The sequence below is a fragment of the Grus americana genome, chromosome 1, assembly GCF_028858705.1.
Source record: "Grus americana isolate bGruAme1 chromosome 1, bGruAme1.mat, whole genome shotgun sequence".
Lineage (NCBI taxonomy): Eukaryota > Metazoa > Chordata > Aves > Gruiformes > Gruidae > Grus > Grus americana.
This window is the reverse complement of record NC_072852.1, coordinates 49,342,177-49,367,998: the sequence shown is the minus strand read 5'-3', so window position 1 is coordinate 49,367,998 and position 25,822 is coordinate 49,342,177. Positions and strand designations below refer to the sequence as shown.

At 41.5% G+C, this 25,822-nt stretch overlaps 1 long non-coding RNA gene across 1 annotated transcript in view; it reads left to right on the top strand.

Moving 5' to 3' along the window:
• Positions 1-25,822, top strand: part of LOC129213825 (uncharacterized) — a 65,431-nt gene that overhangs the window by 14,347 nt on the left and 25,262 nt on the right. The window contains exon 2 of the long non-coding RNA XR_008579546.1: positions 10,597-10,706. This is a non-coding gene — a long non-coding RNA (uncharacterized LOC129213825). The remainder of the gene's footprint in view (positions 1-10,596; positions 10,707-25,822) is intronic.

The window sequence follows — 25,822 nt, the reverse complement described above, 5'->3', positions numbered from 1 at the left end:
ATCTCGCACTTAATGTCTGAATCACTGTTTTCATATCTTACATAGTACTAACTTTTCAGAAATTGGTCCATGTACCAGGTGCAACCTGCAACAAACTGTTTTGCCCCAGTGGAGGCTGATCTTTTTGAGCTTTGCGACCATTTTTATACTTTTCCATATTTTCACAATACCCCAGACCTACTCCTCATTGGTATGAAACTAATTAAAAATAGAAGGGTCCCGGAGACAGGATGCATGCTTAATTCTGCCTACCAGTAGGAAATCCTGTGATAGGAGATACAGAAACAGAGTTTTGGAAGTCAGACTTAAAAATTAAAGCCGTCTTTTGCAAGCTTAGTTAATGATGTGAACATTTTTTTTCTTTTTTCTCACATGTGTACTTGGACCCATCCAGGCCAGATTCTTATGAATGCCTGGGGAGCTCCATTAACTTCACCAAAGCCCAAACTCAGCTTGGCATGAGCTTTTACAAAATACTGTTAAAGAGATTTGTATGGAAAGTACTAGCTTCACTTTAATAACTCATAAGACTAGAACCATAGCCTTTTCTCTAACAGCTTCTTTACTAGTGTATAAACTCATTCAGGTACTTAAATTACTTTGAGTGACAATGATTAAAGAACATTTTATAAAAGCCCCATGTGGCACGCACTAGCCTTCTATAAAATAATGCAAAAATAATTAGCAGGAAGCAACTGAATACTTAAGAGAATTGTAGGAAATAGATCAGTAAAGTTATGAGGCTAAATTCATCCCTGGTGTAATTCCACTGACTTCATTCTGTACGTAGATTTGGAATAAGCACCTCAGCGCACTGTGCACATGCTGGGAATTGTCACTTTTAAGCTGACCTGTTATGCCATACCCCACTCCTGGGCTTCGTGCTGAGCTAGACCTTGCAGTCATCTGCTGGGTTTATTCAGATTAGCAGCATTGTGGGTGTGCATGCCTTCCCCAGTGGAGGGAAAAAAAAAAAAAAAAAAGATGCTATTGTCCTGTTGTCATAAAATAGAGGAAATTTTACCAGGGTGTTATGCAGCCTCTTTGGGTTCTAGGAACCTTTACTAAGCAATAGTTGTGTGTATGTATGTCTGTGCATATGATGGTATATATAGACACCAACTGTGAAAGTACTTCCTCTCATTGATTAATTTATTGACTCTAGTAGTCTACTCAACTGTATGTATATGCTAGGCAAATGCACTGCATGAAAAGAAAGCATTTTCCTGGCAAAAAAAGAGTTGAATTTAAAACAAATATTTAAAATTTTAAGTTAATAATTTGTTTTAATCTGTCTTGAGGAAAGACTAGCAATTTAATTTTTACATCATTCTGTTAGGACATGTTAGGAATGGGTGTTTCTCAGCACACCACAGAGTTTGTGATCAAGTTCTGAAATACTCCATTGCAAAATAGACACAGGAAATGTGTTTGTTGAGAGTCTGGGAGGGGGTGAGGGAAATGCTGGGCTATGGGAAAAGCACAAATTTATAGAAAAGTAGTAAATCATCATCTTTTTTTATGACTACATTTCAGCCCAAACATTTTTCTGATACGCTGAAACAAGCTTTTCTCTTAGTTACCATGCCAGGCAGTGAGCAGTAATGAGCAGTAAGCCTGAATCGCAGGGGCTGATGCAGAATAGATGAGCTGCAAGTCCTTCTGCCCCCTTTTCTACTTGACCTTCCACCATTCAATCCAAGCCAATTTGCCAGATTTCTACTGGGGTTATTAATGTCAGTTCATAATTGCTGCTGATAATTGAATAAGGAAAGAAAAAAAGCATTGGTTATGTTGACATTTTAACCACCTACTCTGAGATTCCCATCTCTGGCTTCTGGCTTCCACCCCCATTTCTGTCCTCCGCAGCCCTCGATGCTGCTGTGCCCCTGCTCTTCCAGCCAGTTCAGCCTGCAAATCAGGGTAATGCTTTACTTTTTTTTTTTACCCACATATTTTGAACATGATCTATACTGTGGACATGAGAGTACTTTCCTGCAACTAGGTGTTTGTGCTCCAAGATTACACGCACCTTCATATGATACGCAGACCCTTCTTTTAATTCGCCCCTATACGACTCTTCTTTCTCCCCTTTCCTACAGAAAACAAAACCTAAAAATTCCTTCTCACTCCCCACGAAGAACCAATTTATCTAGCTGAGAAAAGACTTAAAAACAAAAGGGCATGTGTCCCATGTGAAGATCTGTGTATGTATGTTTGAGCAGGGAAAAAAGATATCTTTCACAAGCAGCAATAACTGTCTCTGATATTTGATAAGGGAGAGATCTGTTTGTGTGCAGAATTCTAAAGCCATTTAATGATCAAAGAGCAATCCTGATTTTATCTTCCAGTACTTCCTCAGTGGTGATAAGATTAATTCTTTTAATGTTATGTTAGACTGCTGTAACCATAAATAGATGTGTAAAAATACAAACATGCAAGACTTGGGAAGGAACAAGGAGAATTACTTTGTCAGCCAGGAGCAGAACATGTTTTAAATACATATATATTTTTTCTTTTTTTACTTTGATTTTGAAACTTCATTTTTTTTAACTAAAAATGTATAAAACTAAAAAATTATTGTTTACATACAAACCAAGAGCTGTTTGCTTTTTTCCCCCCTCCTTTTCATATCTTCCTTCTCTTTCATCAAAAGAATGCCATGCTGATTTCAAGATTTTCTGACATCCATTCTCTACTCTACTGCTAATTCTGTCTGCCTTCTGCTTGATAGATGGGATGTTGGATGCAGGCCCTTCCCTGCAGGAACTCAGTTGGCACTTGTAAAGACGGCTGTCCCCAGCAGACGTCAATTCTGGAATGTGGCAGGGGATCCCCTTCCAGAAGTCAAGTGTGACGCCGGAAATGCTAGTAGCTATTAATACTGTCTGTATTTTTATGATGAAAAATTGGCAAGTGTGATGCTTTAAGACCCATTCCTACCCAAAGTGTTATTGTGGATGCTGGCATGAGACCAAGTGGGTGACTTGAGTCTAGTAAAACTAACCTTGTTCTCTCTTTTTTTCTCACTCTATAAGCATAGGCATCAGAATAATTGAGGCACTGACATAACTTAAAGAAAAAAAATGTATTCTGGGAGCCTGATAACATAGTAAGACATGAAACTCAAGTCTGATATATTAAACCCTTGAGGTAAATTAACTTTGTTCATAGTGTATGGGGTAAAATAGCAAACTTTTTTTCTGTCTCATACCGGCAAAAGTTAAAATCTGTAACCTTTATGACCTTTGTGACCTGGTTGGATTATTTAAAAAGTAGTTTTATGTGTCTTTTTTGAAATAATTTTGCATGTATAATAATACAGTTGCATAAGTGAGAAAGAATTTACAAATGCATTGGTATGCACAGTATAAGATCTGAAAATCTGAAAATTGGTATGCTAGTCTGCTTTTCAGCAGAGCTATTTCAGCAGCTGCATGAAGTGCCTGTTCTAGAAAGCACGGCATTTAACTTACACTCTAATGATTCTTACATTCCTGCCATTTTTGTCCCCACAGTAGCACATCAAAGAAGCTGGCGGCATTTTGGATGTCAGGGTGAATACAATATTTACTAACTAGAGCTATTCCTAGAGATGTGTAACCAGAGGGCAGGGAATTATGGATCTGTCCTATACTTGGATGGGAGACCATGAGGAAATCTGGATATAGGATGAATATTTACTCAGGAATTAGGCAGAAACGTTGCACCTAATTACATTGCCAATGCTGAGCTGAGAGAATAGGAAAGAGGTGAAAGTAACGCCTAGAGATTACAAGTGGGTTCAGGGTTCTTTATTAAAAGATGTGATAACTCTTAAATCTTGGCTTTATAGAGTTAGATAAAAGGGGGAAAAGATATATTGGGGAAACTGAAATACATTATGATTACGTCACTTTTGGAAGCAGAAGAACAGTCAGAGCTGGGATTATAGTCAAAATCTTCACATGCCTGAGTGAACAACAATTTCATTAGCCTGTGCTGCCACTTCATCAAGTACATCAAATACACTTCATCAGCTAACTCCCTGTTAACAGCTGTAGCATGGGGGCTGATAATGGCAATACCACTCTGTAATCCTCCTTGTTCTTTATTTTAAAACCAGAGGAACAAGGAGGCAGAGCTTTATCAGAAACCATTCAGTTCAACCAGCTCTTAAAATTATAGTCAGCTCTGGAACTTTTGCTTGGTTTTGTTGTGTGCTCTTCTGGATTCCAGCCCCTCAGTGCCCACCACTGCCAGCTCTTGCTGCTCCTTTTCCTAAGAGCCATGTCAGCCAGTCTCACGTAGCAGAGGGCTTCTCTTTCCTTTCCTTTCTCCTCTCTCCATTCTTAAGCACAGTCTCAGAAGTCTCCACCCCTGGACACAAAGGCAACGGGCACCAGAGACGCAAAAAGAGAGCAACAAACTACTCCCTGTGCAACGCTCTGGCTGAAGGAGCTAATGTCTGATGTATAAATGAGCTGTCATGATTTAACCTTTTCATATACCCTCGCTGAGGACAGATGCAAGTCTGATGATGACAGTTTTAGAATGAGTTAACAACATTGGAAGAGGGTGCAGGAACCATTCTGAGGTAAGAAGGCTGAGTTGCAATGAGTATTGAGAAGGGACAAATCAGTTTACCAAAAAGCAGATTAAGAGATGTCTCAGTTACTGGCTGTTAGAACCAGCATGGAAAAATTGGTTGCTAAAAGATTATTGAATCTTCTAGACAAAAACATAACAAAAACTGATGTTTGAAGCTCAAGCTGGACAAATTCAAATGGAAAAGAGAACATGAGTATGATGTTAACCTTAGAAAGAGGCTTCCAGGAGAAGCAGTAAGTTATCTACTCCGGATGTCTTTCTGGAAGGTTAAGTTTTAATCAAGTCCAAATTATTTGCCTTGGTACAGGTCAAATATAATGGCCTGTGATATATGCAGACCCTGAAGTTCTGCCTAGCCGTAAAATACATGAATAAAGACATTGTATGAGTCTGTGATTATGTGATGGATTAATGGGACCAGCAAATGAATAACTGGGACAGGAACTTGGCTGTGTAACCTGCTGGTTGGGACCTCTAGCTAGCTTTGGAAGATTAATCTGGCCCCGTGCCTGTCTGTGTCTTTTACATTAGAAAATCCTGGGGAGAGAGAAATCCAGGAGACAGATCCTACCCAGATGTAGGCCATGGCTGCTAGACCTCACAGGCAGAGGTTCCTTTTTACACACTTTCCTACTATTTCCCCCAGTCTTGCTTTCCTAGCTGCACAGGGCTCTTCAGCCTAAAGGGAGGGAGGTGTCATTCCTGTCCTTGGGGTAGTACATAGCATAGTTGTCTAGATACGCTCTTAAGATACAAAGTGTATGAGTCTGAGTCCTGGGTTTAGACAAAGCTTCACATCAAGTCTCTGGTTCTCTGAATGACTGTACTGACTGATAAGTAACTATGTATAAGTGGATATTGCCATCAGCAGTTGTTTTTGTTAATGAAGTGGTGGGTTTCAGTTTGAGATTAAAGTACCTGTGTCTACAGTCCCATTATAGTCAGGGTAGATCTTGTCAGTGCAGTCTCACTGGCGCTGAAAGAGATATTCAGCTATCCAGCCATTAGGGCTGCAATTCAGTTGCCCACACAAAGCCATTTGGGATCCTCAGAGGATCTGAAATGTCTGCAGAGTGCTGGCAGAAACAACCTATGACTTATAGGAGATCCTTCTCCTGGAGTGGCAGCTAGAGGCCAGGGAGGATATCCCACAGCAACCAAAATAGCACTAAACATCTACATCTGGGTACCTCAGTCCATTCCTGGGTGTCAAATTTTGCTTAGCTACATCACTCTCCTGCCTCTATTGCCTATATAACCAGATGTCTGCTGAGAACGATGGGAGCTTTGACACCGCGTGCACGAATAGGCACCCACATTTAGGGGTCTTAAACTGAAGCTGAATCCTACCCATGCTAACTGTAGCTCTAGTGCTCTATGTTACGGTCACGGGTTTAAGCCCATACAGAGAGTACCTCCTCAGGGATCACAGGTTTTGCCTAAATGCTAGACTGAGTGCCAGGCTCATCACGTAGGGATAATTGCACTCAAGTGGCTAAACCCTGTGGCCCTGAGAGCTCCAGGGCTCAGCCTGGAGTTCCCCTATGAGTTGTAAACGTGACTGATGTAAAGCAGTGCTAGCAGGAAGGCTTTCCAGATCTGCTGTTTAGGATGAATATGCTTGAACTGTGCCGCAAATGCAACTTGGATGTTGTGAATTTTGTCCTAAATGCCTTATTTATCACTTTAATGTTACATAAAACTGTATGTATACTTTAGCTTAGCTAGGAATATATGTACAATAGGCAACAAACCAATGTTAAGACCATCATCTATGATGGGAAGAAATCCTTTTTTATCATTAATGAGGAACAGAGATTTTTTTTAAAACCTGTAAGGTGAAGCAAAGTTTCTTAATCACTGTCCTATTCTTAAGAATGGTTAACAGTATCTTTAATGAGATCTACCTTTGAATGGCTGTTATAGTCATGGAGTCCTTTTCAGCGCTCGCTAAGGTGAGGGAATGGAATTGAAATTTGTAACAGAAGTTTTCACTTCAGTCAAGGAAAGATCACTGAGGGAGATAAACTGGGCAATGAACCATTACTGACACTAACTTCCTCACAACAATAAAAACAGAAGAGTCTGGGTCTTCCACTGCGGACATTTTTATTTGATATAATACCGACTCCACAGTGACTGATGAGGTGAATAGAGAAAGCAATTATCACAGAGCCAGCTGGGAAGAGAGTTAGCAGTAAGCAAGGAAAAAACCCAATGGCCATGATTTAAGCCAGAAAATTCACATTTCTTATGTCCTGCTATCTTACTCCTTTCCTTTCTGCCTGCACTGGCACAGCTGATCCTGCTCTGCTAAAATGCTTTGTACAATGCATATCCCAGCCCTATTTGTTTTACCAGCTTTCTTCAGCCACCTCTAAAAGCCCCACCAAAGCACAGCATTGCTTAAAAAAAAGTAACGAAAGTAAAATTATTTGGACCATGTTACAATAAGGAAGATGAGCCCTTGGTTTGCTGCCCTACCCCTGTTGCCATTACTGCCACAATGCATGGTGCCCCTGGGTAACCACGGGCCAGCTGGGCACAGGCAGAGCCCAGAGCTCCTCCCACATCACCACACTCTTGTCCTTTGACTCCAGAGCTGCAGGGCTTGCTCTGGAAACATGGATAACAGATGATGATCTATGCCCACTGTGGCATCCTCCATGTTATGATCATTCATTCAGGGCAGTTTTGTTGGAGATCTATCCTGCCTGCATTAGGTGAGGAATGCAGAAGGAACTGAGTAAATGGGTGTGATGTGGTTGGCGGATGCAAACCCACGTCCTATTTTACTTATCTGCGATGATCTTCTTGCCTCTTGCCAGCACAAACAGCTTCCTGGGGAGGCAAGGACTCAGCCCCAGGACTGGATACCGCTGCACTGTTTTCTGCTCTTTCACACATCCTGTGTCTGAAGGGGCTCCTCCTTTTTTTCCTGGGGTGTTTAGAGGACAAATAACTCCAGGGCAGGATCCATTTTTACTTCCATGATGTGGCTATGAAAAAGGTATAGCAGAGTACTACAGTAGAGAGCTGGACAACATGCTCTTTATTTCTAGAACAATGCAGCCTTTTTCTGAGTTGAACAAACACTTTACCCAGCAATGCTATCCTTGGCAGTACTACAGTGTTCCCAGCGTCCATGGCTTAAGTAGGTAGATTAAGTTTCTCACCTGATTAATCACGCCAGTGGCCCTTGCCCAACCCAGGTGTCTCTGCAGAATAAAACATCATCACTTGCTGCAGTCACTGATATTCTTTGCTGCTGAAAACTTTTTTAGAGGTTTGATAAAATCCTTTTTTGCTGGGTGCTCCCTTCCCAGTCACTGCTAAACCACTCATTTGAATCTATTTGTTCTCCAGATCAGTCTCACTGCTGCAGATCTCAGCTGTTCCCAGCATCCAAGTCAAGCTTATCATGCTGCAGAACCATCTCCTCTTTTTTGTTTCTTGTCACCCTCCTACTGACCTACCAACTAGTCTAGAATTACCTTGCTCCATTACCCTGTCTTGGTTTTGGACTGACAGTTGCTGTCTCAAGTGATACTTAAGTTGCTACAAACAGATTGGTTTTGTCCATCTGGGTTTCATGCTTTCCACCTTCAGTGAGTGGAGGTGGTCTGTTGGGTATTTTCTTCAGACATGGCTCAGCCTGGTGGGAACTCTGCCCATCCCAAGCCAGTGACGCTGGGGCAGTGGACTTTTCCTGCATTGCATAAAGAGGATTTAGCTCTGCTTTTGAAGTGTAATCGGAAGAGAAAATATTGCTTAAGATTCATAAAACAGTGAGAGAAGGTAAAACCATTAGAACTTGAGGCAGCAAACAGCCTGTTGAAAAAGGGGGCTTGAGCAGAGGAACACGTTTTCAGTAATTGGCAGGTGAAGCTGTGCAAAGCTTTCCGCGTTTCGATTCTCATGTGTTTTAGCAAATTGTCCCTGGAGAGGCAGCATATACCATATGGGTAACCCTAAACCCTGATTTCAAAATGAAAGTAATTTGCATTCAAAAAGTTTAGCCACAGATTTGCACACCATGCTTCAGAATCGTAAAGTATGGGGGGCTGCCAGGTACAAATCACCCCTCTCCGAACATTCCTCCTTCCTACTAAGGTAGAGGAAAGCTTTAAGGACTTCTGCAGCCCTTGGACATCTTTGATCTTGAGGTGGAGCCCATTTGTTCTCCCTCCTCCCACTGATGGAGGCCACGTCGGGCCTCCTTTTCCTCATCCATAGAGGCATCTCTAGAGAAGGCATGTCCCAAGGAGGGCTGCAGAGAGAAGCTGCTTTTCTATTTCCTGGCTAGGGCTAACTGGCAGAGGTCAAAGCAGCACCATTAATCACCATGTCATGTGATGGATGGCAATACCCACTCCTTCCAGTGATTACAGTTGCATCTCCATCCTTATATCAAATCAAAAGCAGCCAAAACACAATGTCAGCCAGTAATTTATTGAGAGCTGCAAGCTAATTCACCCTATGAATAAAGCACACTGGTTGACATGATGAGCATGAGGCCATGGTAAACAACTGAAGTCTCCTGGCAGATGAATGGATGAGACTGGTCTCACTGGACATCTATCAGCAGCTCTCTTCCTGAACCTCACTTGCCCCTCGTCACAGGCCTGCTTCCTCCTCCCAAGGGGTTTCCCTCCTATGCAGCCTGTTCACTGCTGGAGCGAATCCTCCATTTCCAGCCTGCTGCTCTGGTGTTTCTCACTGCCGTTGGTGGGGTGGGTGGTGGTACTTCTGTCCGTATGGAAGGGCTGTCGGGAGCCTTCCCAAGCTCTTAGGAAACAACAGAAATTGTAGGAGCCTGTGTTCTGCTTCATCATTTTCTCTTTCTCCTGTGGGATGGGGAAAAAGGGCTGGTTATGACGTACAGCTGCAGGATGAAAGGAACAAGTGTGGGATCCCCCATTCGTTTCATGGCATATGACATTTATTTCATTACTCCCCTCTTTGGCTAAAGAAGTCCGTTGTAAAAACAAACATTAAGGCTTTGAGAACACCTACCCCCAGCTGCATCATGGTGCTTGGTGGCACCCTCCTAACACACTGCACTGGATCTAGGAAGAAATATCTGTTGTGGGAAGTCTTATCTGAGGGGTAGCATTTCTTAGCGTGACTATAAAGAGGAACTTGTGCGAACCGGACGTCTCGGGCACTCTCCCCACCATCCTGCGACTTGCTGAAGAGGCTCTGTGAAAGTGATCCTTATCTGCAGCCTGGCAACTGTATGTAGGCCTTTGTACAGCCCCACAACCCGCCGCCGGCTTGTAGATACCGTAGGAGTCCTTTCCTCTGAGTAAGATATTTGCCAGTCCTGAAAGAGTGTTTTCCCTAACGCTACTTTGAATCAATTTTATTGCATGACAACATTAAGGGGAAAATAATATGCTTGCTTAAAAATGTAGATTTTCAAGAATGGAGCAAAATTTCAGAAAGACCGTCCATTAGCAGTACTCTTTCTTTCCAGTTCATATTTTATCTTAAAACCGTCATTAAAACTGGCAAGAGAATATGAGGGAGGAGGTCACTGGTTGATAGATAATGTCAGAGTTGGCTAGCTTATCTACCTTGAAGTGTATCTTGTAGCTATACTATAATATTATACAATAAATTGTTTTTTAGTAACCAAAACAGGCTCCTCCCCACCAAATTTCTCTGGCAGAAGAGCAGAAATATTTGCAATCTGCTCTGCCAAAATGCTAATTACTCCCTAGGGAATCATCCGGTTATGCACAAACATGTGGCTGTTTATGTCTTCTGCATAATGCATATAACTTAACTAATGCACTTTTTTTTTTTTCTTGCACAGGAGATCAGTATATCTGAGTTAATATTATGTCAGGTGCACTTCCAGAAGTTGCAGAAGAAAGAAACAAATGAACGTTCGTTACAGGAATGCACAGAAGTCAGCCATGGATTTCAAATTACAAAAAATTTTCGTGCCTTCTCTGTATAGCAGCCACATATATCTTTCTGTCTTTTAATAACTTTCAGGTTCTCGGGGGACTGCAATGTAAGTCCAACATGGGCTCACTACCAGCTCAGAAAACAGGCAGAATGGATGATGAAGTGAAGAGATGCTCATCTTTCACTCCTCGCTAAAGGTAATTTGAGGGAATGGGAGTTTCTGTGTGGGAGAATATGTGATGCAAGAACAATCTAAAAATATTTCTTTTTGCTTCCATAGCAACTCCCATGCCAGCATCTCTTTGAATTCGTTAATTCATTCTTTCAGCCCTCTTTGTGGGCTTTGTCCAGTTTGCAGAAGTGTAAAGTGATGTTTACAGCTTGTGTTTGCAGATGTGTGTCTGCAGTCTGTTCATGGCAGCAGAGTACCTCCTCTTCCCTGCTGGCAGCAGCACTCGCTAGGGGAAGGGGTGATGGCCTCACCCCCACATGGGGAGCCGAAGGGCAGCAATTTCCCTCTGCAAACTGCTCTCTCCTTTGCACTCTGGCCCATGTTCCAGCTGACACAAAAATATAAGAAGGAAAACCCTGGCAGCCCTTATCTCACGGTACAGTGTTGTAAAAGCAGTCTTGGTCACATTGTATCTCTCTCTCTTCTGTGACATAATGGTGCAATTCTGAAATTTATACTTGCAAACACTCGTTTCAGTAAAATACCCTCACTCGGCTCTGTGAGGGAAAGAGGCAGAAAGGGGGTGCAAGGCTGTCTAAATTGATCTTTTCTTTTTAAGTCCTGAAGGAAAATTGAGTTATTTACATGGCTCTGTTGAACATTTCCAGGTCAGCTGGATTTGAGGGAGAGATGGAAATGAAGTTCATTTTGCTGTAGAAGTCTGCCTTCTGCCTTGTGGCTGTAAAGAACACGCGTTAGAGCCAACGGCTCCGCTTTTGAATGGGGAACAGGGTTTGCAACCTGACACTGAGCAGCATGGCCCAGTGGGTAGGACAGGGATCTGGGAGTCCCTGCTCCTTGTCATGTCACTGGTTCCTTGCAGTCGTGCCTTTCTGCCTTGTGTCTGATGGCAGCAAGGATACAGTACATCTCCTTCTTTATAAGTTATAAGCAGAGCCTTGAGTGAAAAGTGCTGTTACAAGAAAGGTTTTATTGCTTTCTGGAATGTTGGGGTTTTTAAGAAAAATTGTATTATTTTAGAGAATGTGTGAGTGTTCCTGGAAATTCAGCGAGGGTTAATATATCTGTGTTTACAGGTGAACAGTTTTAAGCAATGTTGGGTGAGCAATTGGTCACGTTAGCACATACCACGCTTCTCGGGGATATGGAGGGTGAAAACAGCTGCATTGTGCCCACTCTTCCACAGGCCATGGTGGACAAGTGCCTTAGGCTCGATACAGATTTGTGTGACGAGCTGTTATCCTGCAGGACGATAACTATGAGGTGAAAACCAGCCTGATGGCAGTGGTGATGGTGGGAAGGTGCTGCCAGTGAAAGGTCCACAGAAGTCCACGCGAGTAGCTCTGAGACAAAGGCCACACCAGACTCAGGGGACTCCCGCAGCTGGGGTGTGTGGCCGTGGCCAGACCCTGGGAGAAGGAGGAACCACCCTCAGCATCTCGAAGCCCAGACCCAGCACTCTCTGTTTCTAATCCCAAGCTTCTTACGTCCTTCTGTAGTGCTCTCAACTTTTGTCTCAGAGTCTTGTCCAAAATCATCCAGTTCCCCAATTCAACAGCTTCTTTTAAACCCCAGACTTTTATATCCTCCTTTGTCAAAGGAACAGAGATTCAGCTGATGTGGCCAAATGGCTGCTGGATGGGCCTTTCTGTTCCCCTTTTTTAGTCTTTTGTCACCCTTGGACCAGATTAAAAAAATTATTTTGATCCTCTTATACTTTTGACTTCAGCCTTCAGCCAAAAAATCCATTAAAATCAAAAGCCAGCATAGATATCTAAGTCAACACAATTTGAAACTGTAATGGCATAAAATAAAATAACAGCAAACCACTCCAGAAGATGCCATTTTAACCAATCAAAGCAGCTGCTCTGCCATCTAGTGTCATTGAATAATGTATGCCAAAACCTAGCTTCCACCCTAACTGTTGAAACACCTCTATCATGTACTTTTCTTTCTAGCAGGTCTTTAAGGTCTGGCATGTGCCTCTATCAGTGGGTGACAGAGAGAAGGATGTAAGTCAGGAGTAGTCTCCTTTGAGAAGCTCTCGTATGGCAATAAGGTGAATATAACTTGTCCCTTACATAAAAGGACTGTTCCATACCTGGAAATGTGAACTGCAAAGCTAGGTACATCTGAAGAACTGCTGACCTTTTTCCAGTGATTCAGTAGCTCTATGGAGGCCACATAACAAATTCTTTATTTTAGGCAGGAATGCAACAAGCCTGTCAGGAAAATTCAATCTTTTCAAGTCTACCAGATGTTCATTTTGCCCCAGGTATTTTTTGCTTCATAGTATGAGGTCAGCTCCAGAAGCGAAAGATTGCCTAAATTAGGCCATAAAGGTCTGAATGCCAGTGATAGTCGCTGGATGAAGGAAACAGGCAGGAATTTGTTTGTTTGTTTTTAATTGCCCCTTTGTTTGTTTGATATCCCCCTCAAATGCACTTACATTCATCAAGCCCAGGGAACTGTTTGTTTTTTAAACAAGTTCATAATAAATAGTAAGTGATGAATATCTTTGTCTATTTTAATGCCCTATGTAGGTACTTAGAAATAATTTAGAAATCCTCTTTTTTTCAGGGCCATACGCCATTCTTGCCAGGGGAATCAAATATGTGGAAATAAGGAGTTATTCACGTATTCTGCCTGTTTCTTACCAAACCAAATCTCCTTAGTTAGAGGTTGTCCTCATAAATCTTTAGAAATTGACCTAATTTGCCAGAATAACTCCAAATTTGGATCAGTGCTCACAACTTCAATTGATAACAGATGTCTGGCTCCAGTTAAAGGATTTAAAATTTAAGTATGACTTTACACATCTTCTTCTGAAATGTCACAGCTCTTTGTACTTATAACTAGAAGCCATGCCAGAGCAAACCAATACTGTCAATAGCAGAGCTGAAAGAAAACACACAAAGCACAAGACACTGCATTCCAGAAACAGTACAAATGTGGTTTGGAAAAGCTCAAATTTGAGGTTACTAAAACCATGATATAAATACTGCAGCACAGCAATAGTCTGCTTAATTTAGGAGCTGATGAGAAAGGCTGCCTTAAATCTTCTTCTTTCTCAAGCAAGCCCATGAGATTGCCCGTTTATGGGGACATAAGTGCGATGAGGCAGATCTCAGCTACTGTTACTCAAAGGTTTCCTTGAGTTTTTGAATTCCTAGCCCAGATAGACGTTCATCCTGAAATAAGGACAAAAAAAAAGAAGAAATCTTTTAGGACCGTAGACATGGATTTTATCCTACCATAACATCTCTAAAAGAAACATTCTTACAGCCGGTCTCGCTGGCAGGACATCTAAATCCATGTTTGTTCCCAAAGCACCCTAGTCTGAAGTGCTGCAGAGGACTCTGGAGCCTCCTGAGGTGGCTCTGGGGAACATGCAGAACCTTATTGCATTGTAGGTGACTGAAGAGGTCCGGGTTTTCCCTTTCCCTCCAAAGCTGACCAAAAGACAAATGGGTTTTCAGGTCTTAAATGACAGCCAGGGACCAGCAAGCTTGGTGCATGGGTGTTGTTTACTCTGATGTGCTCTGGTTCTCAAAATAAATAAATGATCCCCTTCTTACCAAAATTGAGTCACGTTTTGTTTTTATCACAATAGTCCCAGCTGTTACAAATAGCTGGCACTAATAATCTGTGGTTTAGGCTGATTAGCATCCTATATCCCTTCATTTCTGAAATGGAATTTTAATCAGATTGTAATTCCTTGAAACCTCCACGTCAGTGAGTACTTCCCTAACCATTAATCAATTGAATTTTGCCCTATATTAAGCTGCTTAAATCCACTTCACATTACTGATTGATAACTTCCATTGCCTCCAGCACGTCACTGACATACTGTGGTGGTTTTTTTTTTAACATCAAGGCCATGACACTATTATAAGACTGAGAAAAAGAGCAGACGTTTGCATTGCTGCTGTTGTGGCTTTTCAGCTTTCCTATTTTAAATCCCTGTTTTCTTCAGGGATTTGAAAGTGGGTCATAAATTCATTCCAAAGTAAAATCACTTTCATTGGTCTAATCATGCAAGTACTCAATGTCTCTTCTGGGAGGCCAGTTCTTAGTGTGGAAGTAGCTTAGCTCCTTTGGCTCAAACCCCCTGCATTCATATTTTCTGGCCTCTGTGCTCGTTTTTATCCTTTTGTTTGGCTGGTTGCTTTTGGTGCTACTGTGTTGAAGCACAAATTTATTTTTAATAAGGAAGTTGGTAAGTTGTGACTCTCCAGTGCAGAAGGATAGTAACAGTTGTTTTGGCTAAGAAGGAAAATGAAGTTTTTTGACTTGAGATCAAGTACTTCCTATATTAATACCTTGCAAACTGGTTTACTGAAAATGTGAAGAAGCTACATTAGCACCTCGGGTCATGAACAGCTTTAATGATTTGTCAGGACAGCAACACGCAACCTGAGGGAACAATTCTTCAATCCTTGCCCAAGCCAAGGGGATTTAAGTCTCTGGGACTGGGTCATATATCAACTGGTAATAAATAAAGAAACACAAAGCATGCTTCTCAGAGCAGAGGGGGTTTTTGGGTTAATTAAGAGTTCATGATGGAGGGCCTGATTCAGGCATGTCATTTCTTAGATGCCATTTCTTAGATATTTGTTTTCCCTGGAGCAAAACGGGTGCTTCGCATGCTAATTTACAGCAGTACATGTGTTGTGTTTCAGTTTTAACCTGGTAACATGTCCCAGCTATGATACACCCATTCATTTAAGTAATTATCTGAAAGGCAGAGTTACGGACAGTAACACCTACAGTCTGGAATTTGGCCACCAGAAGATACCAGAGGAAGATAAATCCTCAGAGCCCCAAGGTAGCACAGAAATCACCTTGAAAAAGTAAACTGAGTTGTCCTCAGGTCTCTCCACTGATGTAAAAAAGAGAAAAACAAACCTCACAAACCCAAGCATTTCCATTATGATTACTACTGCTAAACCTAATTAACTCTCAGTATGTGCCAGACATAGCAGACCTGATTAAAGTCTCCTGTTCTGGTGTTAAAAGATAATCCAAGGCCTTTAAGCTTTTATTCAGATGCCTATGATTTCACTAGAGCACCTGCTGTACAGCATATGCTAATTAGAATTTTTGAATTAAAATGGTCTACATCACCCGTTTATGGGAGGAAAGAAGGAAGGAAGGACATTTTAGCACTAGCTGACCGCCAATGGCAGCTCCTGAAGGAGTGGAGTTCCGCTGCTGTCTGCAAGAGCTTAGGGTATTTCTTTCTTAATCACTTCTGTTGGAGATTAACTTCACCTTTGTTTCACTTCTACCTTATTGAAGTTATGTTCCTTACCTTGCTATGTGTTGTTCAGGCTGCTGGAAGACTGCCGTTCGCGGCTAAAGGTATATTTTAGTTCCAGCTGAGAGCAGGTTTTGTTGTTGCAATGGAGTTCTTCCAAGTTCAGAGCAAATTTTTTTTAAGTAAGTCAGTCCCTCATTTTTTTCTGAGACATTCCACTTTGCACCAGAGCAGGCTCAGAACAACTGTGATGACCTTGGTGGTATCATAGACTGTGAGTTTGACAGGAGAACTAGCAGCACAAGGCATTGTGTAGTAGGAAGTGACTGTATCCTGAGTTAATCAATCTAATAGTACATGTAGTACTTTTTGGTACTTTGTTGTTTGCAAGAACTTGTGAAGTCTCCCAGTGTTTGTCTATAAAGATTTACCTAATGCAGTCCTTTGATAACCAGCACGTGTCCTCATTTGTTTCAGGGGAAGTCCTTTCCACTTTTATTGACATTGCAGCCTACTGTGAACCACTGAATGAGGAGCTGGAGAATCAGGGGTCCCATTTATAGCTTTCTAAGTCAATAGAAATAATCCCAGGGGAATTTTGAAAGAGATCTTTAATTACTTAACACTGACCCTGGAAAATAATCTCCTGTCAAAACTAGTTTTTCAGCAGGACAGCTAGTCACCTGATGCTTTGTTATGGTTTTTAAAGAAGCAACAAAACAACTGGATGTATTTGTTATTGTCAAGAATATTTTTTAAGACATTAACTTGAGTTCTGACTTAGAAGTTTGCTAGGCCAAATCAGATGGTCAGTTTTTTGTAGCAGAAAATACCTACATCTCTGTTTGGGAGTTCCTTCAGAAATGCAACATGATTTTTCTTTAGGCACTGTTAATATTTCAGGTTGACACTGTGTTAGAAAAAAACAGAAACTCTTTCTTCTTTTGGGTTATGCTATCTGAAATTTATGCCAATGGTTACAAGAAGTGTTGGTGCAAACTGCAAAATTTTGTAAAGGGAAATCGCGCTGTGCTAAATCTTGACCATAACCCAGTAATCCTGAGCTGAGAGAATACTTCAAAAGAGTGAGTTTTCCTGTTGCTCTCACATCAGTAATCAGTAATACATAAGTATTTAAATACGTGAAAAGCTGGTACAGTTGATAGAGTGATAACAAAGCAAGGGTACACTATTTTCACTATTGCCACCATCCAAGGTTCATTTAAAAAAAAAAAAAAGTATCTTTTCCTGGTTTTTTATTTGCTTCATAAATTTTGACCCTTCATAATTTGCATCTCCAGAATTTTTTCTGCAACTGCGAAAGACAAAGAATGTAAAAAGAGAAGTTTATGATTTACAATTACAAATTTCATATGGCTATTAATTAAAGCAGGTTTTAATTTCCGTTCTGGCTTCATGTTGTAAAATCATTGTTACAAGTGAATCCTTTTTTCAGAGGCTCAAAAAAACTCCAGAAAGATTTATGGGATAACCTTTCTTTTAATCGCTATTTTTTGCTTATGTGTTTACCTTTCTGTCCATTGCTTGTTCTGTGCATATTTGCCTTTATTTCTGTTGCTTCCTTTTCTGTGTTTGCCATTCTCTGTCCTTTCTATTTTCTCAGTGTTTGCCTTTCTCATGCATGCTTTTAATGTACCTTTGCTTTTCTTAAAGCTTTCTGTGTGCTCATATTCTCTGAAGGTGCAGGGTTATGTTTGGCAATCAGTAACTCAGTGACTGAGTCACCGATCTCACTGAATTAATGCCGCATCTCTGGTATCCTTCCGTCACCTTTCTCAGCCTGCTTCTTTCTGACACTCCGAGGATTTGTTCAACTACTGTGTCAGGGTAGGAAAATAGCATAAGCTTGCTCCTGAGATAGTTTCTGTCCCCACTGTGATCTAGTTTGCTCTTTCTTGGCCTTGCATTGTTCATTGCCTTGCCAGAAGCTGTGATATCCTCCCTGCTTTGTCGGCGAATGAGCCCATACATTTTTGGTGAAGCCCTGTCTTTTTACTTCATCATAGTGAGCCAAAGGGAATGTGCTGATCGTGACTCTGCTTCAGGATGTTCATATCATGCTAATGCCACAGGACTGTCAGAGACCATTCCCTTAATATGTGTTATGTGACCAGATACTTTTGCTGTGATCCAGCATCTCAGCCTTGTTATTACAATTTCCCTTACCATTCTGTGCGGCTCAGTACCTCATGCAGGTATTGTTTACAAAGTTAAGATTTTTACCCATGCTTTTATTGATTTTGTATGAGCTCTTCTCAGGGTAAAACTTGGTCTTCAGCTGATATTAGTAGGAAAGACATGATGTTGTGCTATCATGCCTGGGAGGCTGTGGCATATGGTAAAATGAGCACTGACCAGCCTTGTCCAATTCCCATTGATATGTCATTCACCAGTACTGCCTCTATCGTCTGCAGAAAGTGAATGGACATGTATCTGAGCTGTCATCTTGAACCAGAGAATGAAAATAGATGTGTGATAAGTGCACATCTTCTCACCTTGAAAAAATAAGTGGTGAGATCTCCCTTTTAAAAGAGTGTTTATTTCCCCCCACCCCCATTTCTAAAGGAAAACTTCAAGTCTAAAAAGAAACAACACAAAATATTTATGACTCTGGAAATCCTTTCATGAAAGGAAGATTCCATTTAAAGAATTTCCATATAAAAATCAGAATTATTTTAGGAAGGTAATGGATACATGGGGATGGAATAAAAACTGAAGGTCATTGATTGAATGACCTCAAGTTGGTTAGCGCTCCTATTCGCAGGAGTACAAGAACACTAACATTAAAGGTAGCAAGTTTATAACTGGTATAGAGATACAGCAGAAAAAAATTAACCTGTGAAACTCCACTGGAGACTTTAAACAAGAATAAGTTGAGAATGGCCAGTATAACCTTAGCTACCCTAGCTTAAAAGAAAAGGCTTTTAGAGAACATGGTCAATACAAATTTAGAGATAAATTACAAACATCATCCTCATCTTAGAATTATTAGAGACATGCCTAAATGCTTGATATTGTGTATTTGTTGATTTTGCACTCGCTTTTGAGACCTTTAGCACTAATTACTGTTGGATAGGCTATCAGACTTGGTGTGCCAGATCTGATGTAACCATATAATTGCTGTGTTGGTGGGACAGCGTGGAAAAACTCTGGCCTTACCTGGGCCAGAGCAGATGCAGAAGCAGCAGCATTGGGGCTGGACTAAGGAAAATGCAGTGTGAGACGGTCACTGGGGTCTTTAGGCTAGAGAACACATGCAGCACCGAATGGCACTTAGGGGTGGGAGAAGGATGGGACGTAGCATCCCATTTGGTCCTTACTCCCAGTAGGTCTGCATCCATCTGTGGGTGAATATGGAGTTCATGGGGAACTGTCAGCTTGACTTCTTTCACAAAATCTAATTTCATCCCACATCATTAACTTTTTTCCTTTAAAATCCTGTTCTTTGCACTGACATTAACACTCATCAGTTGGAACATAAAAGGCTCTTTTTGAAAGTGGCTCATACAAAAATATTCTCTAATAAAGAAGAACGTGTCTAGACTGAGTACTGTAGATAATTCTTGCTAGGATAAAAGTAATTTCTATGTTAAAGGGAAAAAGTATTTTTCATAGAACTGTCTTTAAAAAAAGGATATTTTTCTTCAGTAATGCTTTGTGATGGCTGAACTTTGCACACTTCTTGCAGCCCCAGATAAAAAAAATGCACCTCTCGCATTCCTATTAATCTACTGTCCTGACAAGAGTCCTTACTGTTGCCACCACATATTCTTCTAAAAAAATGCCAGTGGGAGAGTAGTATATAAATTATGACAGGTCAGCACTAGCTCCAGTCTGTAAGAGCTGAGGTCTTTACATACAAATGGACAATAAGAGGATTTGAAAAGATGTCAAGTGTGAGACTCTGGCACGAGGACGTAATGCATCATAATTTCCAATCTCACAAACCTTGGTGGTTGTGAAAATCAAGAACCGCTGTTAAAAGCTAATTGTTCCCACACAGGAAGTTCCTGCTTTGGCTTCAAGCCTGAAGAGAGTCCTATGAGCATGAAAGGTTGCTCATTTTTTCCAGTTCTGACAGTTGCTCTGTAAAAGACCTCTCCATGCAAACCTTGCTGCTTCTGTAATGGCCAGGGAAGCCGTACTGCAGCTGCACTGCCAGCACAGGCTTCTGCCTAGAGTCACTCTTCACGCTCTGGCTCAGTGTAAGAGTGTCCAGTATCCCAAACTTGATACATGCCCCTTTTTAAATTGCCCTCGGTCATGTCTAGAAAGTATTTTGGGACACTGTGGTTTCCAAAAGATGCGGGGGATGCAGGATAACAGTGCGAGGGGGACATCCCGGGATGCCTGTTGAATTCACAGAGCTGCTGAACGGACTGTCTCGCTTCTTATCAGGACTGACAACACGAGCAGATCCACAGCCTTGCTCATTTTGGTTAGCTAATCTTTCACAGAGTGGCAAAGTAATTTCAGGTTCCAGGTTTTCACCCCATATTGCAGGCGTGAGTAAATGCTTCCAAAGGGGATTAATAGGCCAATTTGACTGCTGAGTGTCGTAACTGATTTACATTAACAAGTACGGCTTCACTTCTCTCCCTCCCTAGCCAGTCTTCCTGGCTCCTGGAAATCTCAGACAAACGGTCAGTGTTTGCATGGGAGATCCAGGTTTCTACTGCTTGGTCAGGCAATCTGTGAAACGCACATGCAAGGGATCCTGGAAAACCCTGGTGTATCAGACAATGCACAGTCCATGCTCATGGTTTCCCAGTACAACACCAAGAATGGATATACTGGAAAGGATTCTTAAGATAAGACTTAGGATTTGTTGTCCTAAACAATGGACTGGTGAACACTGAATTTTGTTGGAGAAGCTGAGAAGCATCAGCTGAGATCTACCTACCCAGGAGCTACCTGGGTTGGATAGGAAAGCAAGAGAGCCGGAGATGCAGTATCCAGCAAGGCAGAAAAGAAAGAAGACCAGGAGTGTGAGTGAGGTCTGTCTGCTATGCAAGGCAAGAAACACACCACACCACCCCCCCAAAAAAAAATGCTGCAAAGGAGGTTTCTACACAGAAAGGTGGCTAGTGAAGAACTTCACTTAGAATAACAAAGATCTTAAGACATACTTATTTGCAGAACTTTTCTGCTTCAGATCCAGATAGACTCCATTTTATGCTTAGAATGTGTAAGTGATCCAAAAGGAAGTAGCTTCCAAGTATGAAGTAATTTTATTTGTATTTACAAACACAAATGTGCGCGCGCACACCCTCACCCACTTATTTCTGTACGCACAAACCCCCACATATATATATTTATACTACTGTGCTCTCCAGGATGTAGTTCAGAGTGCTGGGCCAAGTACCGTTGCCCTGACCTGCCAGCGCTGCACAGAGAATGTTTCAAGCAGGCCTGGGGTTTGGAGACTTTCCACCTGCAGACTGGCGTGCGTGGCTGGCTGTGCACGGGAGGGCTGGGACAAGAGCAAAGAGGTGGGCAGTTGTAGGGCTGGGGTAATGATTTTTAAAACCATCCACCTTGTCAAATGCAATATTTTAAGATTCTGCCTCTAAATGCCTTGTTACCTCCAAAATATCACCCAGGAAAGTTTCTCTCTAATGAGGCAGACAGTTGCAGCGAGTCTCTCCGCTCACAGAAGGGGCTCGGTCATTCAGGCAGGCGGCGATGATCAATGAGCAAAGCAGCGTCTAGCGTGTCACGAACGGAACAAAAAGGTTGGGGATGTGTGAACGAGGCAGCACAGCCGTCACCATCAGCCTTGCCTCCGGATGTCATTCTGAAAATCTCAGGGAAGCTGTGCTCTTCCTCCTTCGAGATTTGCATAGGACATTTACTGCATCGAGGATTCCTTCTGACATTTCTAATGGAAACAGCTAGAAGAAAGAGGGAAATCAGATAGCAGAGTGTCTCTGCACGCTGTGCTGTTGCCAAGCAGATTATGTGCTGTAATCTGTAAGCACTGAACTGTGTTTGAATTATGAGGAACCTCTCCCTTGCTTTTGTTTTAGTCCCCTGGGAGAGGCGATGTTTCCGGACTGCTAATGTCACAGTGTGACCTGTTAGTAACCTGCGAGAGCCTTCCTCCACTCCACCGCCTCCTGCTCCCCCAGGACCCGGCAGCTGCCGTCACATGGATCGAATGCCTGCCTTGTATGCGGTTCATTGAGAAAAATTCAAGCATGTGGCCTGAGGTTCCCCTGATGACTGTCTGGGGTTGATGATTTCTACCATCTGTTCTGGCTGCCTGCGGCTCCCGGAAACACCGAGGTGTATGTTGCTTCTGGCCATACGTGGGATTCCTAATGAAACCTCAGCTGCTGTCCAACTGTCTGCAAATATCAGATGGGTTTGAATTATCTTTCCGCCAAGAGCAGGGGGGGGAGATGCACTTTGTTTAACTCTTTAATCTGAACCACTACACAGCACATGCATAATCACAGGGTACAAAGCCGCTGAATTATTAGCATCTGCATCACGGTGGCAGCTGTAGCGTTTGCACGTGTGCTGGGTCTGTCCGATTCGAGATGCCCAGGCTGGTTGTTTCCCAGCTAAATATACAGCCTCGAGTCAAATTCATCTTACTGTAGCTCACTTGGAAGCCCTGTAATTATACCAGAGATTTATTTGATCCCTTCGCTTCTGATTTGTGTTAAAGGCAGATTTCAGTCGTATAAATCGTATATCGGTATATGACAAAATGTTGCTTATCAAATGGTTTAAATGCAGCCGAGGAATTACAGCAGTTTCAAAGCTATTTATTGAGATGCAGAAAGTCACAGCAAACTGATATTAATTTTGGTATATGAAAGAGACTTTCATGCAAAACCCCGTGACAACAAATAAATACAAATCACTTGTCTTTCAGGATTTGACATCCTGTCTGTTATTTTTGCTGAAACCTATCATTTAGAAACCTTTTCTTGCCATTTGCTGAATGTCAGATTTCAGTGGACATTGAGGGGCACTAAATCACTTAGATGACCAAGTCTCAGTAGAAAGGATTTGACATTCTTTCTTGTTAGAATTACCTACACTTTTCCCATTGATGTTTACACTGTTTTCTCCATTGATATTCATACTATTTTCTTTGAATGAATAGATGCTCTCAGTAAGAAATCCACTGAGTTTTATGTGGTTGGAAAAATTGTTTACATAGGCAGTGTTGGAGCAGGGAAGTTATTACACATTTGTTGAATGGATCAGGAACAACTGCTTACATTTCTTGCAGTTATTGTTCAGGCAGGGCAATACAGAATATAAAACTCATAAGTAACCTCAAAAAAAAAAAACTGAAGAAAAGGAAAAGGAAGTAGCTACCCAGCAGTAGGCAGCAGTGATAGCCTTGTGTTGTTAAATGGCAAGGGAGAGAGGGAGAGTATCAGTACATGGTGCTGGATGTTTTGCATTTTCAGATTCAAGTTAAACACCTCTGTAGCGTGACCTCATCTACTTATTTTTAAAGGCTGTTTTTCTACCAATATTGTGGATGCTAATCAAAGACTGCAAAAGCACTTCTTAGCAGTGGCTTGCTGAGGGACATTAGATTGTTTTTGCTTTTGGAGCTTATTTTGTTATGCTATGAGACGTAACAGCGATCTGCAAATGCATTCAGGAGCTAGTGCATAGGCATGGGGGTGGGAGGCAGGGTTCCCACCGTTGCTGGCATGCCTTTCTCTTGTCAACTGCCTCACGCAGAGATGTGCGCATACCTCTTACATATGCACACTGTCAGAAATCAATATCGGGGTAGAAGGCTTGAAAGCAGATATTACCAGAAAATTCAATAAAGCTTAGAAAAATGTTTCTATTCCTAATTTTCTACTTTATTGATTTTTTTTTTTTTTAAAATACACTCAAAGACGCAGGAAATATATGGAAACAGTTCACGCATTTATCTTCTCCAACCAGGAATGACCCAGTAACTACCTCTGCCTTCGTCTTTAAAGCAGTTTTTCTTTTAGCAATGAATCCAAGTCTACTGGCTTTTAGCAAACATGAGCTAGTTAAGCAGGGCATGCAAATACAGAAGAGCTCGTTTGTCTCTACTGTAAAGCTTCTCTAGGAACATTTGTCTTTCTGTGGTCTGGACTGTATTACTAGTGCCTGGACAAAAAAAAAGAAAAGAGAAAAATATATATTAAAAAAAAAACAAACAAAACCCCAACAAAACAGAAAAAAACAACTTTAATTTTTAAAATAGCTAGCTTTTGGCCTAGAGCTTTTTAAGGAAAATCTGGTATTTCTTCCTTCTCTCTGCGTAGATCTCTGCATCACTTAAGAAAAATTTGACAGATGGAGACAGCTTGTAACAATGTACTTGAAGCTCTGAAAGACTAAAATGAGTAATCAAAACCATTCCAAAAATTACTTTTTCATGAATCTGTCTAAAAATATATGTCACAGAGAATTTCTTTCCCCTCCTTTCCACTCCTCTTTTTTGTTTGAAGTAAGGTGGGTATTTATACTTAGCTGTATCTCATTATGCGTGATTTCCCTTCTCTGTTAGTCACATCATGTCTTGGCTTGCAGTCACAAGTGACGTAAGATGTTGCAAAATGTCACAAATAAATATGTTAAGTGACAGTGAACTAGAAATAAAACATGGAGATCCCAAAGTGAATCTCATAATCAAATTCTGCCATAGTCCATTTTTGATGAAATTTAGATTATGATGAAACATCTGAAAGAATAATTCTGAAATGGTAAAATATACCCTGCAATTTCCAGGCCTCAACTGATGACTGTAATAATGCTCCAAGGGACAGAAACACAAATGCTTCCATCGTTCTATCACTTGAAATATTTCCTTTAGGCTTAGAGGGCTGTTAGAGGGATTTGAGTACACATACCTGTGGGAACATTTGGCCTGAAGGGATTCTTTCTGGTTGCGATCGAGAGTTAACTGTTGCACTGAATTCCCAGTCATCTGTGCCACAAACCCTAAAGGGATTAGAGCGAATGCTGGGGAGAACGTCACAGATGATGGAGGAAGAAATGGCTGCCAGAGCAATTTTGTTGCTACCAGGACAGAAGTCAGTCTGCATTTCCAAAGGCATCCATACATATTACCTGCCCCAGGTTATGAACACCCAGCCTGCCGTACCGCAAGGGTCTGGCTTACACAGGTGCTGAGCACTTACCTCTTCGGTTGTAGTGTTGCTAGTTGGCAGTTTTGAAAACAAAATCTATCATTTTTCAACACAGGCATCCATTTATGGATAAATACTTTAAAAGTAGCTGGATGGCTAGGCTTTAGTATACCTTATCTTGATTCGTGGGTGATTATAAGTGGTGTGTTAGCTATCTATAAATGAAGGAAATTTGAGTGCTGAGGGGCTTTTTTGATAAAAGCCCTAGAAGCATCTGGGTTACCCATGTAATCCAGACCACAAAGAAAATCCTAAACTTTTAGACCCCTCCTAAGCAGTCTTATTACACAGAGAGAAGGCTTAAATTTTACATGGAGAAAATTAACAAAGGTAACTGTCTAATAAAGGAAACAAATCAGATGGTGGAATACTTTCCTACAGAAAATAGGCAGGTCCCGTCACTGAAGATATTCATAAGACTGATTAAAATAGCAATATACGGGTGAGATTAATTCTGTGCTGAAATAAGGTTCTAATATGACTCTCCATCTCTAACAACTATGCTGACATCCCTTTGCAGCAGCAAACGTGGAGTGAGCAAAGAATAGTTAGCACTAAGTAAGGGAGTCATTTGCCAAATAAGTGTCCCATCTTCAATTAGAGCAACCTTCTGACTGCTCTAGCTTGTCCTGCCTGTCTGCTGTTTCAAGGAATTGATATAGCAGCTGG